We start from the raw sequence: 16,794 nt of genomic DNA on the forward strand, positions 1-16,794 counted from the left end.
ATTTGCTATGCAATGATGCATGACCCTTTGAAGAAGGTTAATGTGCAAGATCACTTCCGGCTGACAAATTGATTCTTGTCAGGCATTACCGCATTTTGCGTCTTGCTAGAGAATCTAACTGCCTCTGCATGCAATCATATATCAGAAGCAACGATAGCATCAAGAAAACTTGGAAGGGGCACTTCAAACCACATGACTAAGATGCTAAGCAAAAGTATGAAATTGGTGGGTCTTATTTTCACCAAACTAATAAGCCTTTTTTCAGTACCTTCTTCTTTTAGTTTTGCTACCCCACTTCATTAGGCTGCCATAAAAAGTACCACAGACTGGGTGGCTTAAACAACAGAACTTTATTTCCTCACAGTTCTGGAAGCTAGAAGTCCAAGATCCAGGTGTCAGCAGAGTTGATTTCTTCTAAGGGCTGCTCTCCTTGGCTTGTAGATGGCCATCTTCTTTCTTTGTCTTCACATGGTCTTCCCTCGTTGCTAATTCCTCTTCTTTTAAGGACATCGGTCATACTGACCCCACTCATATCACCTCTTTTTACGTTAACCAACTGTTTAAAGGCCCTATCTCCAAATACAGTCATATTCTGATGTACTGGTGGGTAGGACTTCACAATATGAATTCTAAGGGGACATAATCTGGCTCATAATAACCACACAGATGTTAACAACAAAGTTTTGCAAAAAGTATTTGATTTACAACAAACGAGCAAACAAACAAACATGTAAAAAACAAAATAAAATCTTGAATGGAAATAATTTCAGGAATAATGGGAAACCAGAGAGGTCATATGGTGAAAAGAGGTCTTTTGGTGCTCATAATTTGGAAGTATTATAGGATACTTTTTACACTACTGAAAGCACTAGGCCCATTTCAATACATATAATATCTTAGAATTCTTTATTATTTATAGTAACACAGCCACTGACTTTCATTCAGGCATTATCAACATAAAAAAATGCTTAGAGGGGCCGGCCTGGCGGCGCAAGCAGTTAAGTGCGTGCGCTTGGCTTTGGCGGCCCAGGGTTCACAGGTTCGGATCTGGGGCACACACAGACGCACAGCTTGTCAAGCCATGCTGTGGCAGCGTCCCATATAAAGTGGAGGAAGATGGGCACGATGTTAGCTCAGGGCCAATCTTCCTCAGCAAAAAAGAGGAGGATTGGCATCGGATGTTAACTCAGGGCTGATCTTCCTCACAAAAAAAATAAATAAAATGCCTAGAATTTACGTGGGGGTTTGGGGCTGTTAACAATAATCATACATAACTTTTTAATTACATTGCATGATAACATAAGTATGTTACTTATATTTTAAAATGTAACCTTTGTGCTCAAAGAAGTGTTAGATTAACACATAAGAGTGAAACAGTGAGATGTACTAGAAATGATCTAAAATTGCTTTTGTACTAAATTCTATCACTAACTGGAAGCTTAGCCTTCCTGTGTCCTATTCTCTTTGGTAAAATTAATTTGTTGCTTTTGGTGTTATCTGAGTTTCCTATGAAATTTCTTTACTTTTAAGTTCTAATTACAATTACATGAAGTCCATTTAATCATTTACATGTTTATTACATTAAATTATGATAATCATAGAGATTTTTACAACATAGTGTAAATAACAAAAATCTTTGGACTATGGATTTGATTGATTATATATTGATTAACCATGTACTACATTAAGAGAGCCGAGCAAGTATTTTTTAAGTAATAACTATCAAAATTCTTCAGCAAGTTGGGATGGTAGAGCTATGGATAGGAAGAAAGAGAGAAAGAAATGTTAAAATAACTACAGCCCCAATCTTGAGCCAAAGAGGATAAAAAAAAAAGTGATAGGAAGGAAAGATTAGAAGGGATGTATTATTCCTTTTCTTTAAGAGGATGGCATTTTTAGAAATCTTTGTGAAAGTTTCAGTAACTATTGTATTAAAACGGGAATTTCAGAAAGCAGATGTAAATAGGCAGGCATTATACTTGAAATGGGCCCCATAATATGACTAGGTCTGAAAAGAGTTAATAAAATGTCGGTAAACAACATTGCTTCCTAAGAAAAAAGGAGTTGAAGGGAGATAATTTTATAAATCTCTCCATGTTTGAAAATTTCTCTTGCCTCCTCACCTAATTTATAGTTTATCTAGGTATGCAATTCTCATTTAGAATTATTTTTTCCTTAATATTCTGAAGGTCTTTTCTATCATATTCTAGCATCTAAACCAGCTTACAAAACAGAAAGATGAATGTATCACTCCTTCCTTTTATGTTATATAATTTCTTTCATGATGATATTCAGATTTTTTCTTGTCTTTCACGTTATAAAATTTCACACTGATGTATCAAGATGAGTCTTTTGTCATTCCCAAGACTAGACACTCAGGGGGCCCTTTCAATATGGAGCCTTGGATCCTTCAGTTCTGGGAGATTTCCTTGTATTTATTCTCCGATGTGTTCCAAAGCGGTGTTTTTCTGTTCACTCTGTAGGAGATTTTTAATATTTGATATTTAATATTGGATGTCCTGGATTTAAGAGTTAATCTCATTATATTTTACCTATCACTTTATGTCTTATAGTTTATCCTGTTTTCATGATTACCTTTTCATCTTTATCTATCTTCCAGTTCTATTAATTTACTTTCTAGTGACTTTTTTTTCTAATTTCAAGAGTTTTTTAATTGTTATTTTGCCATTCTGTTCTCTCTTTCCTGTTATTCTGCTGTTTTCAGATGATTTGTTTCTTCACTCTCTGGTGATGTTAATCATAGCTCTTTTAAGAATTTTTGTAATAATTTTTTTTCTCTGAATTATGTGTTCCAAAGTAGAAGAGAGATATAGCCATTCATTTTAATTTATTATATTTCGACTCATGTCTCATTCCAGTTGTCTGCCATATTTAGTATTTCCAAGTCCTGACATATTCCAGGATTGTGTTGAGAAGACAAATTCTCTACTCTGCTGCAACACGGGTTCTCTAGTCTGCATATTTTATGCCCAGTTGCATTCATCATCATCCCATTAGCCTTTCAATAATTTACCCAAAATGCTGGTCTGCTAATGGACAATATGCTATTCTCTTTATTGTTATGGAGATAAGACACAAATAAATACATAATCACACATGTATAATATAGAAATAAATATTACTTCTCGAGATAAATGTTATTTCTATCTAGAGAAATAATACATACATATTATTTGTAAATACATATTCCCTTATCATTAAGTTGCATAATCATTTTAACTTTATCTTAGAGTGAAAGGAACATACATATATAAATGTAATCAGTTATAATGACTCAAAATCTGGAGAAGAAAACTGATAATTTTTCTTTTATATCCATTGTTATAAAACAGATGAATCCAGAGTGTATATGTACACACACACGCATATATATACAAACATACAAATACACATAAACATATATACATATATATGCAATAGATGATTGATAACTCCAATTTGCAGTAAGTTTTGGACAACCACTTAATTCCTTTATTCAAGTCCCTTATATTTTTAGTGTAATGGATTTTCGTAACAGAGTCACTAAATTTCTCAAAAGGTCTTAAACTTTATTAGGAGTTTAATTATATGTTGTTTTTATAGCCCCACTTTAAGATGAAAGAAATCAAAGGTAAGAATATCCAAACAATTTGTGGAAAACCAAGAAATAATAAACTGATAGGTGGTGAAGGCCTTCATTTGTGAAGAGGTTAAGTAAATCTAATCTCAGCTTCCATTCTGAGGTTCTTTCCACTGTTTTTCCAATTTCTATGCTGTTATGTATACGTGTGTGTATATATACACACATATAGTCCAATCAATGACAAGTATAATTAACATGAACTCTTGGGAATTCTGGGTCATACTATAACACATTATTGTACTTCCTTAAAAGAAGAAAGAACCTGAACATCATTGATTCTGATGTCAATATCTTACTCAAGAACCAGGATTTCAAGACATACTGGTATCCTACGATACAGTAAAAACTCTATTATAGAATTAAAAATATCTATCTCCAGTGGCTGGTCCCATGGCATAGTGCTTAAGTTCAGCACTCTCCACTCTCCACGTAAGCAGCCCAGGTTCACAGGTTCAGATCTCAGGCATAGACCTACACCACTCATCAGCCACGCTGTGGCAGCAACCCACATAACAAAATAGAGGAAGATTGGCACAGATGTTAGCTCAGGTTGAATATTCCTCACACACAAACACAAAAAAAACGCTGATCTCTATTTTACCAAGAATCAAAGTATTTGAAGCTATACCAGTTTGTATCTCTTTTTAAACATCCACATTAATGATCTATATACTATCCTGGCCTTAACTTCCCTGAACTTTTCAATCCAATTATGTATATTTTCCCTTCTTTTCAGCTTCCCATGGGTTCAGTTATACCTTAACCCTTATTATCACTTAAATTTCCAATTTCTGAATCCAATTTACTTATATTATGCCTCTCTTAATCCATCATTCATTGAGTATGGTATTTGCTATGATTGAAAATTCCAATATATTGTCACTGAAAATTATCTGAGACAATCAGCGCTTCTTCCTTTCTCCTCTTCTGCTGTCAACATTTTTAAAAATGTGATAACAATGATAGAAAGAGCTAATAATCATTGAACATATACTATTCCAAAAATATGCTACAAACATTAAACACAATAACTTGATGAGTTACTATCTTATTATTATCTTTATTTCACACATGCTTAAAATAGGCTTAGATATGTAAAGTAACTTGTCTATTTAGACACGTTTAACAAGTGGCCGAGAGACCTTAACACAATTATGGTCTACACCATCTAGTCTTTTATCCATGATATACAGTATACTTCATTTTCCCACCTCGCTCACTTATAACTGACTATTTAACAATCTGAAATCTGGTTTCTATTCCTACTATGCTCTTTAGAACAAACTAGTAACTTCATAATTGAAAAACCTCAATGATCCTTCCTTTCACCTTCCTGCAATATCTGTAGAGTTAATCACCCCTTCATATCTGATCTTCAAGTTTTGTTTCCATGTCTTGATTCACTCGTTTTTTCTCTTCTCTTTTAATGCTTTCTATACCCCTCACACAGCCTATGTAATAATCCCACAGAGTTCTCCCATCTATTCTCATTTCTTTTTTGTATCATTGACATTTGAAGATCTCTTGTTATAATAGTGATGTTCATCTTTGTATAAATAATATTCAGATAATCCTTAAGTCTATATTTATACATTTTCTCTTTTAGCAAGATAAAAGAGTTTCACTCGCATATGTTTTCTGCTTTCTCAACATATATACCTGGCCAATCCATTGGCTTCAAATTCATTAGATCCAAGTCTATATCTTCCTCTTTCAGAGTTTCATATTTTTGTTCTTCCTTGGGCTCTGAACTGTCCTTCTGCTCTCTCTCTCTCTCCCCCTCTGTGTGTGTGTGTGTGTGTGTGTGTGTGTGTATAATCATTTATAATATACTTTATATATATAAAAATTCTTTGCCCTATTGTATTGTTCTATTTCATTGGAATATTCATGATCTTCATTTCTGGTACTGTTGTCCCCTTCCTCATAGACTCTCTCATTACATTGCAATTTTACTATTGAAATAACCTTTTAAAAAACAAACTTTTTAAATTACTAAGGCAGTACAGAAAGTTCCCATGTACTCCACACCCAGCTATACTAACAACATATTAGTTTAGTGCATTTGTCACAATTAATGAATCAATATTTATACTTTAATATTAAGTCCACACTTTATTCAGATTTTCTTTATCTTTACCTACTGTACTACTTCTGTTGCAGGATCTCATACGTGACAGCACGTTACACACATAGTCATCAGGTCTCCTCAGGTTTTTCATGGCTTTGATAGTTTCTCAGACTTTCCTTGTTTTTAGTACCCTTGATAATCTTGAGATTTACTGGTCAGGTATTTTATAGAATATCCTTCCATTGGTGTTTGTCTGACTTTTTTCTCTAATGATTAGACTGGTTATATGAGTTTTGGGGAGGAAGAACACAGAAGTAAAGTGCCACTCTCATCACATGATATCAAAGGAACACATTATCAAAATGACTTCTTACTGTTGATGTCAACCTTGATCATTTGGCTGAAGTCATTTGTCAAGTTTCTTTGCTGTAAATTATTCATTTTTCCCCAATCCCGTGCTGTAGTCCCGTGGAAGAAGGTCACTTTGTGCAGCCCACAATTGAGGAGTGCAGAGTTATGCTCTACCACTTGAGTTCAAAGTATTGACATGAAATATTTGGAGTTTTTCTGCATGAGAGATTTGACTGTTCTCCATTTATTTATTCAATCGTTTATTTATTTGAGTAGGGATGCATAGATATTTATTTGATACTTTGGTTCATAACCCAGTACTACTTACTTATAAAGCTATCTCAGTGGGTGCCTGTGCCATTTCATGTCCTCATTACTGCTCAGTTTTTGCTTTTCTTTCTTTGTTTGTATATCTTAAGCACTTTCTTACTTTCTGCCGCTACAAACTCCTGGTTCATCTTGTATATTTCCTGCCCCAGTTCTAGAATCAGCCATTCCTCCAAAAACCTCGCTTTCTTTTGTTGGAAAATTGTATTATAGATAAAGATCTGGATGTTAAGTGTGCTCTTTGCTAGTGAGGTGTTTGTGTTTTCATTTCAGGTCCTCTCAGATGACAGAAAAGGGAATACATGTCTGTAATAACTGCTGTACATATATATATATATATAAATGCTTTTGTATGTAACCATCTGTACCTTTATTAAACTAAAAATGAGTTCATACTGATGTCTCAGACTCTAATCCATTACCACATGGATTATTGTGTATAACCTTCTCTCTTACTTACACGTAACCTCTTACAACACTGAAAAACTTACTTCTCAACATTGGCTATTTATTTACTTAATTGTTCAATTCCAGTACATATGTATACTCGCATGCAACTCTCTCAGAGTTGTTTGACATTTATTCTTACAGACTCAACTCATTTCCAAAGCAACTTAGGTCATTTTTCACCTTTTTACCCAACTCCCTTCAGTGAGGTTGTTTCATCCATTTAAGCAGATTACTTTGTCATATTTTCATTCAGTGCTTACATCCTCTAACCTCCTAAAAAAGATATATATTTTTAATTTTCATACATTAAGGTTCACTCTTTGTGTTGTAAAGTTCTATAGATTTTAGTCAATGCATGGTGTTGTGTGTCCACCATCACAGTCCCATACAAAATATTTTCACTGCTTTAAAAAAATACCCTGTGCTTCACATACTCGACAGCTCCCTCCCCGACTCCTGGGGACCACTGATATGCGTACTGTCTTTATGGTTTTGCCTTTTCCAGATCATCATATAAAGGGAATCGTACATTATATAGCCTTTTCAGGTTAGCTTTTTCACTTAGTAATATGAACTTAAGACACATCCACATCTTTGTGTAGTATAACAGCTCATTTCTTTTTATCACTGAATATCACTCCATTGTATGGATGTACCACAGTTTGTTTATCTATTCACCTATTGAGGGACATTTTAGTTGCTTCAAGTTTTTTGCAGTTACGAATAAAACTGCTATAAATCTTTGTGTAGAAGTTTTTGTATGAACATAAGTTTTCAAGTTGCTTGGGTAAATACCTAGGAGCTCAATTGTTGGACTGTATGGTAAGACTTTTCTTTTGAAAGAAACTGCCAGAGTGTCTTCCAAAGTGACAGTGCTTTTTTGCATTTCTATCAGCAATGAATAAAAGAGCTCTGTTGCCATTCATTCTCAACAATATTGGTATTGTCAGGTTAGATTATAGCCATTCTACTATATATGCAGTGGTAACTCACTGTTTTTTTAAAGTTATATTTCTTAATGACAGATTATATTTAGCATCTCTTTATATCTTTATATGCCATACCATTCATATATCTTCTTTGTTAAGGTGTCTATTCCGTTCTTTTGTCTATATTTTTTATTTGCTTTCCTATTGTTTAGTTTTAAGAGATCTTTGTGTATTTTGGATATAAGTCATTTATGAGATACATGCTTTGCAAATATTTTTTCTCAGTCTGTGGCTTTTTTTTTTTTTTTAAAGATTTTATTTATTTATTTTTTCCCCCAAAGCCCCAGCAGATAGTTGTATGTCATAACTGCACATCCTTCTAGTTGCTGTATGTGGGACGCGGCCTCAGCATGGCCGGAGAAGCGGTGCATCGGTGCACGCCCGGGATCCGAACCCGGGCCGCCAGCAGTGGAGCGCGTGCACTTAACCGCTAAGCCACCGGGCCGGCCCTGTGGCTTGTCTTTTAATTCTCTTAAAGCATCTTTTACAGAGCAGGTACTTTTAATTTTAATAAACTCTAATTAATTAATTTTTTTTCTTTCATGGGTCATGCTTTTGTGGTTGTATCTCAATGTCATTACCAGACCCAAGGTCACTTAGATATTCTCCTATGTTTCCTTCAAGAAATTTAATAATTCTTTATTTTATTTTAAGTGTGTAGTCCATTTTGAGTTAATTTTTATGAAAGCTATGTTGTGTGTGTTAAGCTCTTTTTTTGCAAATGGATGTGCAATTGTTCTAGCACACTTTGTTAAAAAGGCTATCCATTCTCTGTTGAATTGTCTTTGCACCTTTGTCATAAATTAGATGATTATATATGTGTGGGTGTATATATGGACTCTCTATTCATTTCCTTTGATCTCTATGTCGATTCTTTTGCAAAATCAAGTTTTGATTCCTATTGCTTTATGCAAGTCTTGAAATTTGGGAGTGTGAATATTCCAACTTCATTCTTCAATATTTTTTTGGCTATTCTAGGTTTTTTTCTTTCCATATGAACTTTAGAGCCAATTTATTTATACCTACAAGGTAGCTAGTTCACTGAGATTTTGACAGGAATGACATAGAATCTATAGATGCAACTAGAAGAATTAACATTTTAACAATATTGTCTTCCAATCCATAAACACAGACTATCTCTCCTTTAATTTAGGTATTCTTTGATTATTTCAAATTTTTTTTTGCAGTTTCTGCATACAGACCTTGTACATAATTTATTAGATTTATACCTAAATATTTATTTTTTGGTGTGTATTATAAGTGGCATTTTTAAAATTTAAAATTCCTGTTGTTATTGCTGATATATAGGAAAGCAATTGACTTGTTTAAATTGAACTTATATTCTGCAATCTTGCTATACTTGCTTATCATTTCAGGAGTTTTTTTGTAGATGATATGAATTTTATACATAGACATTCATGTCATATTCAAATAAAGAAATTTTTATTTTTTACTTTCCTATCAATATATTCCTTTTATTTCTTTTTCTTCTCTTATTTGTGTTGGCTAAGAATTTCATTCTGATATTGAACAGCAATGATAGTAGCAGACATCCTTGCCATGTTCCCAAACTTAGTGGTGGTGTAGAGTTCCTCATCATTGTGTGATGTTGGATCCATATATATATATACATATTTTAGATTTTTTTTATTAAGTTGGGAATGTTCAGTTTTATTCCTAGTTTGCTGATATTTTTAAAATTATGAATGACGGTTAGCTCTTGTCAAATTTTTTTCTATGTTAAATGCTGTGATCAAATTTTTTTTTTGTTAGCCTACTGATATGGTGGATTTCATTGATTAATTTTTGAATGTTGAAACAGCTTTGAACCTTGGATGAATCCTACTTGTTAGTGGTATATATACATCACCGTGGTATCAAAACCAGAAATGTTATTGAAAGAGAGAAAAAATACAAAAATCCTCAAAAAATGTTAGCATATCCAATCCAATTAAGTATAAAATATAGTAGTCTCCATATTCCCTTTATTTTAAAGTCATTTTCGATTTTAATATTGGAGTAATGTTGGCCTCATAAAATGAATTAGGCATTATTTCTCTTCATATATTCTAGAAAATATTTTGTACAATTGGTATTATTTCTTCCTTAACTGTTTGGTAGAATTCTCCAATGATATAATCTGGACCCGGAACTTTTTTTGGTTGGAAGCTTATTAAGTATGAACTTAATTAATTTAATAGATGGAGGGTTATTTAGTTATTTAATAGATATACAGGTTATTTATTTCTCCTTGTGTGAGTTTTGGTAGTTTTTTCCTTCAAGGAATTGATCCATTATATCTAACTTATTGAATTTGTGAGCATAGAGTTGTTCACAGTATTTGTTTTATTATCATTTTGATATCTATAGATCTATAATGATTCCTTCTCTTCCTTTCATTTCTGATATTACTCATTTGTGTCTTCTCACTTTTTTTTTGGTTAGTCTAGTTAGAGTTTTGTCAATTTCATTGATCTTTTCAAAGAACCAGAATTTGTTTCATTGAATTCTATATTTCTTACTTTAAATTTCCTTGATTTCTCTTCTAATTTTAATTCTTTTCTTTCACTAGTTTTAAGCTTATGTTGTTTTTCTTTCCATAGTTCTCCAAGAGAGAGCCTTAGATCGTTTATTTTAGATCTTTCCTCTTTTCTAACATATGCATTTAATGCCACATATTTCCCTCTACACACTATATTCATTGCATCTCTCAAATTTTGATAAGTTGCGTTTTCATTTTCATTTAGTCCAAAATATATTTTTAATTTATCTGGAAACTCCTTTAATCTATGTGTTATTTAGAAAAGTGTTGCTTAATTTCCAAACATTTGAGGATTTTTCCAGTTATATTTCTATTATTGATTTCTACTTTAATTCCATTGAGAATATTTGGTGTGATATTTTCAAATTTATTAAGGTGTGTTTTATAGCCCAGAATGGAGTCTATCTTGGTGACTGTTCCATGTCCCCTTGAGGAGAATGTGTATTCTACTGTCTTTGAATGGAGTATTCTATAAATTTTAATGAGAAAATGTTGATTGATAGTCATTTTTACTGCTTTATCTATCATTTTACTGACAAAGAGATGTTGAAGTCTCCTGTAAGAGGAGTGGATTTTTCTATTTCCCCTTTAATTTCCATCAGTTTTTGCTCATGTATGTATTAAGGATTATAAGTCTTCTTGGAGAGTTGACTTCCTTATGCCTGGTAAATTCCCTTTTTTATCTCTGATAATCCTCCTTGTTCTGAAGTCTGCTTTGTCTGAAATTAATATATCTACTCCAGCTTTCTTTTGATCAGTATTAGCATGGTATACCTTTCCCTATCCCTTCACTTTTTGCCGCTTGGCATCCTTATGATTTAAAGTAGTTTCTACATATATACAAAATATCATTGTGTGTGTGTGTTTTTAATCTTCTCTGATAATGTCTGACTTTGTGTATTTAGAACATTATACTAGAGCCCTTTTGTGTGGTGGAAAGGTGTTGAGTAGGGGGAAAGTTTTATAATCTTCTGATTAAATCTTAATGTTTTAGTAAGATCGTGTCTCAAGTCCGTGACTTTCAAAAGTAGTTGTCCATTGTTATAGCTTTTTTTTTTAACCATCCTGCCCCTACTCCCTTCAGTGTTTCCTAATCTAATTTTTTGAATTTTTTAAATTTGTTGCATGAAAAAATTCTCTTCCCATGTAATATATACTCTTATATATTGTTGCCATAATTTTCTCCATATAAAAATATTTAGTTAATATAAGAAGCCAAATTTGCACTTCATTGAAATAAACTAGAATAAAATTTAATTGAAGAGACTCTAAGAAAACACAAATGAAATAGAATAAACATTCAATTCTAGTATTTTTTTCCACATGAATTTTAAATATGATTGCTTGTGTGTGTGTGTATGTGTGGGTGTGCACACCTGCATACATATGTATCACTCCAAATATTACATATGGTGAACCTATCATTTCTTAAACCCAACAACATTATTAAATGACTGTAGGATTTGATGTTTTATAACTTACATACATATTTGTTCAACTATAACAATATAGCTTACCAAGTTACTATTTAGGAAGGTAATGTGAGAAAAGTCATTTTTTTTAACAAGTCCTTAAGCTGATTGACACAAAGAATGAGCAGAGCAAAACTCCCGCCTTTGCTCATTATAGCTTATAATGAGCATTTATTATAAGATCCCTTAAATTCTTGAAACAGTGAAAAGGTCATATGCAAAATAAAATGATATAAAGACTAGGTCCCTAGCATATTAATGTTCCAGTTGTAGACACAAAAATGGAGAGAAATCTGAAATAATTACCTTTAAAATCCAGGTTCCTTAAGGCATCTGTAAACTAGCTAGATAATGTAAAGGCACGTTCAGAAAGCATATTACAGATATGCTTAAATCTTTTGTTTTTATAAGGATATTACATATGGCTCAGGATTTGCTCTCGTAGGAATATTATCTTGCATATGTTCAAATAATATGAACAATTTACAAAGCTTAGAGAAATCTTCTATAGAAACAATAGTATAGTTCTTAAATTAGGAAAAATATTTAGAGATTAGTCCAATTCTTACTTTCAGATATATAGGCATGTAATTTGTAATACCAGAAGAAAATCTGAATAAACATTTGGTGATAACAGAATGTGTTTCAGTCACAGCTATAGGCTTTCATATCTTTCATTTCATCCACACAATCCCCGTGAAATTATGACCCCTCATTTCATAATGCAAACACAAATTCTCAACCTGATTAAATAACATACCTACAGTCACATTGCGCTTAAGTGACAGTTCTGAGGACAAAAGTAAAAACAGTAGCAACAAAAACAATGACAGCTGTGAAACCTTGCAATTTCATACCTTGGAGGAACTTTATCTGAATAAATGTAAAGAAATACATATGCTCTCATATCTGTTCATTTCAGTATTAAAGATGCCTGACTTCTGAAGCAGACCATTCTGTCAAAAGAATTCTAATCTTAAAGAAAATTGGTACATTAGAAATGTAAATCTCTTTCTTAGTACAACACACGTTGTGTTTCGCCTTGCAGTTCACTCAAAAGAAAAGTGCATCCTCATCAATGTCTTAGTTATAACGTTTGAACCTTTAATTTTTTCCAAATATGAAAACTGAGGCACTGAGAAGTTGTATAATTTCCCATGGTCTCATAGCTAATAATTTTCAGAACCCTGATATGGACACTTGTTAGACTAACATCAGTGGTTAAGCTCTTTCCATATCATTTCTCTGTCACCTCTTGACATACCTAAGCTTGATAATCTTTTACTTATTTCTAGCCTATTTCATTTTCCATTCTGTATAGAAGTTGCTTTAAAATTATCTGCTAGTTTCATTTCCAATCACTGCCATACACCGCTTCTCCTCTTTCATATCTCAGCAGAAAGTCAAGCTTCCAGCTTTGTAGAGTAACTGTTAATTCTCTTTGTTCCACAGATTTTCACCATTCTTCTTCCCTTGTCTCTTACCTTGGAGGGAGTATTTACACAGTTTTCAGGAGTGCCAATACTACAGCGCCTTGCACAAGGGCATAATATTTGTGACCTAGAAGTGTTTTGGAATTTGAAATGAGGCTCCAAAGAATATAATTTTCAGGTTACTATACTTCATATAATTTATCTTTACACAAACTGATTTATTGATGTTTTATTTTTTTTTGTTTTTTATCAAGTTGTCAAGACTTTCAGGCACTCTAAGCAATAGTAATACACATTCATATTCTCTTGGGTGTCTTAGTTGTCATTCATTCATTCTCTTAAGAAATATTATTAATTGTGGATCTAATTTGCACCACTCAGTAAAGAAGCTACACGGGAGAAATTTGTACTTTTATACTGTTTTTATGTGGATTTATATGGACAAGGGCAGATAGACTATAAAGAATTAAAAAAAAAAATTTTGACTATAATTTTTAGAATTACTCACACCCACACATATACACTATAATTAATTTATATCCAGTTGCTTTTTCTTTAAAGTACCCCAAAGGGGAAAATGAGACATTAAAGCATGCTTTAATGTAATCGTCCTTCTTTTCGAAGCTATCAAGGTCTAGCTATTATAATTATCTAATAAATGTCACTAGAGCATTAAAAAATAATTTTATTCTGGGCTTCATAATAAATTGTTACATTCTACATCAGCAAATTGACTGTTTTCATAGTAGTTGTGTAAAATGATGAGCTCACTTATCTAACTAGATGCCAGGTTCATTTAAAAAATAATCTACAACAATATAGTAATATTTTAATTTAATTATTTATTTTTTACACTTTTTCATCATTTTATGAAATTAGCTGACATCTTTATTTTTGTCATTATTAGAAATGCATTTATTCATACAGCAAATATTTATTGATGACCTACTCGGGCTAGATATTATGCTACACATTGGAGAAATAAAGGTTATCAAAACACATTCCCTAATTTCTGGAAAATTAAATCATATATATATATATACACACACACACACACATACACACACAAATATATATGTATATATCAAACAAATATATAAAACTGGCATTCCTCTAAGTCTGGAGCCCACAGAGAGGGAGATTGCCAATCTATGCTGTATTCTTATGGTGGATTGATCAATTGCATGTTTTCCCCTGTACATAGTGTATCTCCTTAGAATACATAAAAAGTAAATCATAAACAGCATGCAACACAATCCTTATTTATAAATTATATAGTTGTACAATTAACGGAGTTCTACTTTCAGCTAAAATTTTAGCCCTGTACTATTTTTTTTTTTTTTTTTTTTGCTTATGACATATAGTTTTCGGCAACCCTTCCATTTGGAATTCGGTATGAATAGTATCATTCCAATAGTATATCTACTAATTAAATAGAAAGCAAATTTTAAAAGAACAGATAAAACAACCAAGTGTCTGATTGTTGTCTTCATGCTTAGATCAAAACTTTAGTAGGTTGGCGAAATAGTAAACAAAGCAGTGAATTTTGACAATATTCCGACAAGAAATTATTTGGCTAGCCTATGAGGAGAGCATGATATCTGATAGCATCTCAACTCTTCCATCTTGTTCACCTATATTGTGTGTCCACCTTTAACAGTTTCCCTTTCCTTGTGTGTCAAGGAAATTATCTGAGAAATTCTTTTATAGTGGTAATATTTTTTGATCAAAATATATATTATTTTTTCAGTGATATTTTGAATTTTAAAAAGGTAATTAGAAGCACCTTTTTAACTTAGAGTAATAAAGTTTTAGTTAATGGAGTTGTAGACATCAGTTTGCTGGGTATTTTGAAGGGCTGAAAATCTTTTCTGCAATAACAAGAAAAGATCGCCCTTCATTCCTGATATGTAATAAAAAGCACTTGCACTGACCCTGCATACAATTTTTATAATGGATGAATCTGGAGAATTGTAACAGTAATGCCACCCAATGATGTATCCACCCTTAGATCCACGCCTGGGACATTAACTATGGGCCTCACCATGTGACATGATTTTGCCATTTGGAGTTGACAAATGCAATGCAAACTGAGACTTGACAAGTGTTTGCACTTGCGACATGTCCTTTTTCTTGTTGCCTTTTGAACCTGGCCACCATACGAAGATGTCTGCGCTGGTCCCCTGAAAACATATGACCTGTAGCAAAATCACCAGTATTATAAGTAAGGCCATCAAGACCATCTAGCCCAAATTGAGCCTCCTGATGATTGCAGTCTCATGAGTGATCACAGGAGACCAGTTGAAGAACCACCCAGCTGGACCCAGGCCAAATTGCTGACCCACAGAACTGCGAGGAAATAAAATGTTGTTATAAGCCGATAGATTTAGAGGAGTTTGTTATGTAGCAATGTAATACAAAGACTTACATTTAGATTGATCTAGCCACAGTCCAATGTGCCTATTGTGGAATACATGTAACAAAGAATAGCATCTGCATAGCACTTTATACGTAACACATCTTCACAGTAATTGTTTTATTTGGTCCCGTGACCTTCGAAGTTCTTATTGTATTTTTCGTTGTTCATTTGTTTCCTGCCACAACACAGTCTTAAGCAACTACATACAATATGACAAAGATATACAAAGAATTTAATGGATCATTCAGAAGAATCAAAATATATGCTAAGCTTAATAAAATAAATACATTTATCATTTTTGACAATAATTTGAAAGTTGTGGGATAGTGTTTGAGTTTACTGAGGTAGTAAAAGAAAAGCTCTGGATGTTTTAATATATAGACTAAATATATTTATACATGTCAGTAGTCAGATATTTGATAAATTAGTTCTTAGTTACTGTGGTAAGCTTAAAATGTTCCTCCTAAAGATATACATAGACAAATCTCTGGAATCTGTGAATGTGACCTTATTTGGAAAAAAGATTTTGTATACATGACTAAGTTAAGGCTCTTGAGATGGGCAGATTATCCTGGATTATCTGAGTGGGCCTAAATGCAATGACATGTATCCTTGTAAACGAGAGGCAGTTGGAGACCTGAAAAACAGAGAGGAGGAGGTTATGTGAAGACAGAATAAAATGAGACTTGAAGATGCCAGTCTTGAAGATTGGAATGCTATGGTCCTAAGCAAAGACATTCCAGCAGCAACCAGAATTTGGAAGAGGAAGGGAACAATTTCTCTCCTAGAGTCTCTGTAGGAGTGCCTACACCTTAATTTTGGCTGAGGGAAACTAATTTTGGACTTCTGGCCTCAAGAACTGGGAAGCATGAATTTCTGTTGTTTGAATCAACCAGATTCGGGTAATTTGTTATATCAGAAAATTTGTCTATAGAAAACTAATACAGTTATGTTCTCTTAAAATAGTAAATCAAATTTGAAATTATCTTTAAAATTTACATTTAAAAAATGTTTAAATAAATTAAACTAATGAGTCACTAAGGCAAGTAAATAATAGCTTGTGAACATTAAAATGTTAATAACTTAGATTAACCACT

This window comes from Diceros bicornis, chromosome 20, assembly GCF_020826845.1.
Source record: "Diceros bicornis minor isolate mBicDic1 chromosome 20, mDicBic1.mat.cur, whole genome shotgun sequence".
Taxonomy (NCBI): domain Eukaryota; kingdom Metazoa; phylum Chordata; class Mammalia; order Perissodactyla; family Rhinocerotidae; genus Diceros; species Diceros bicornis.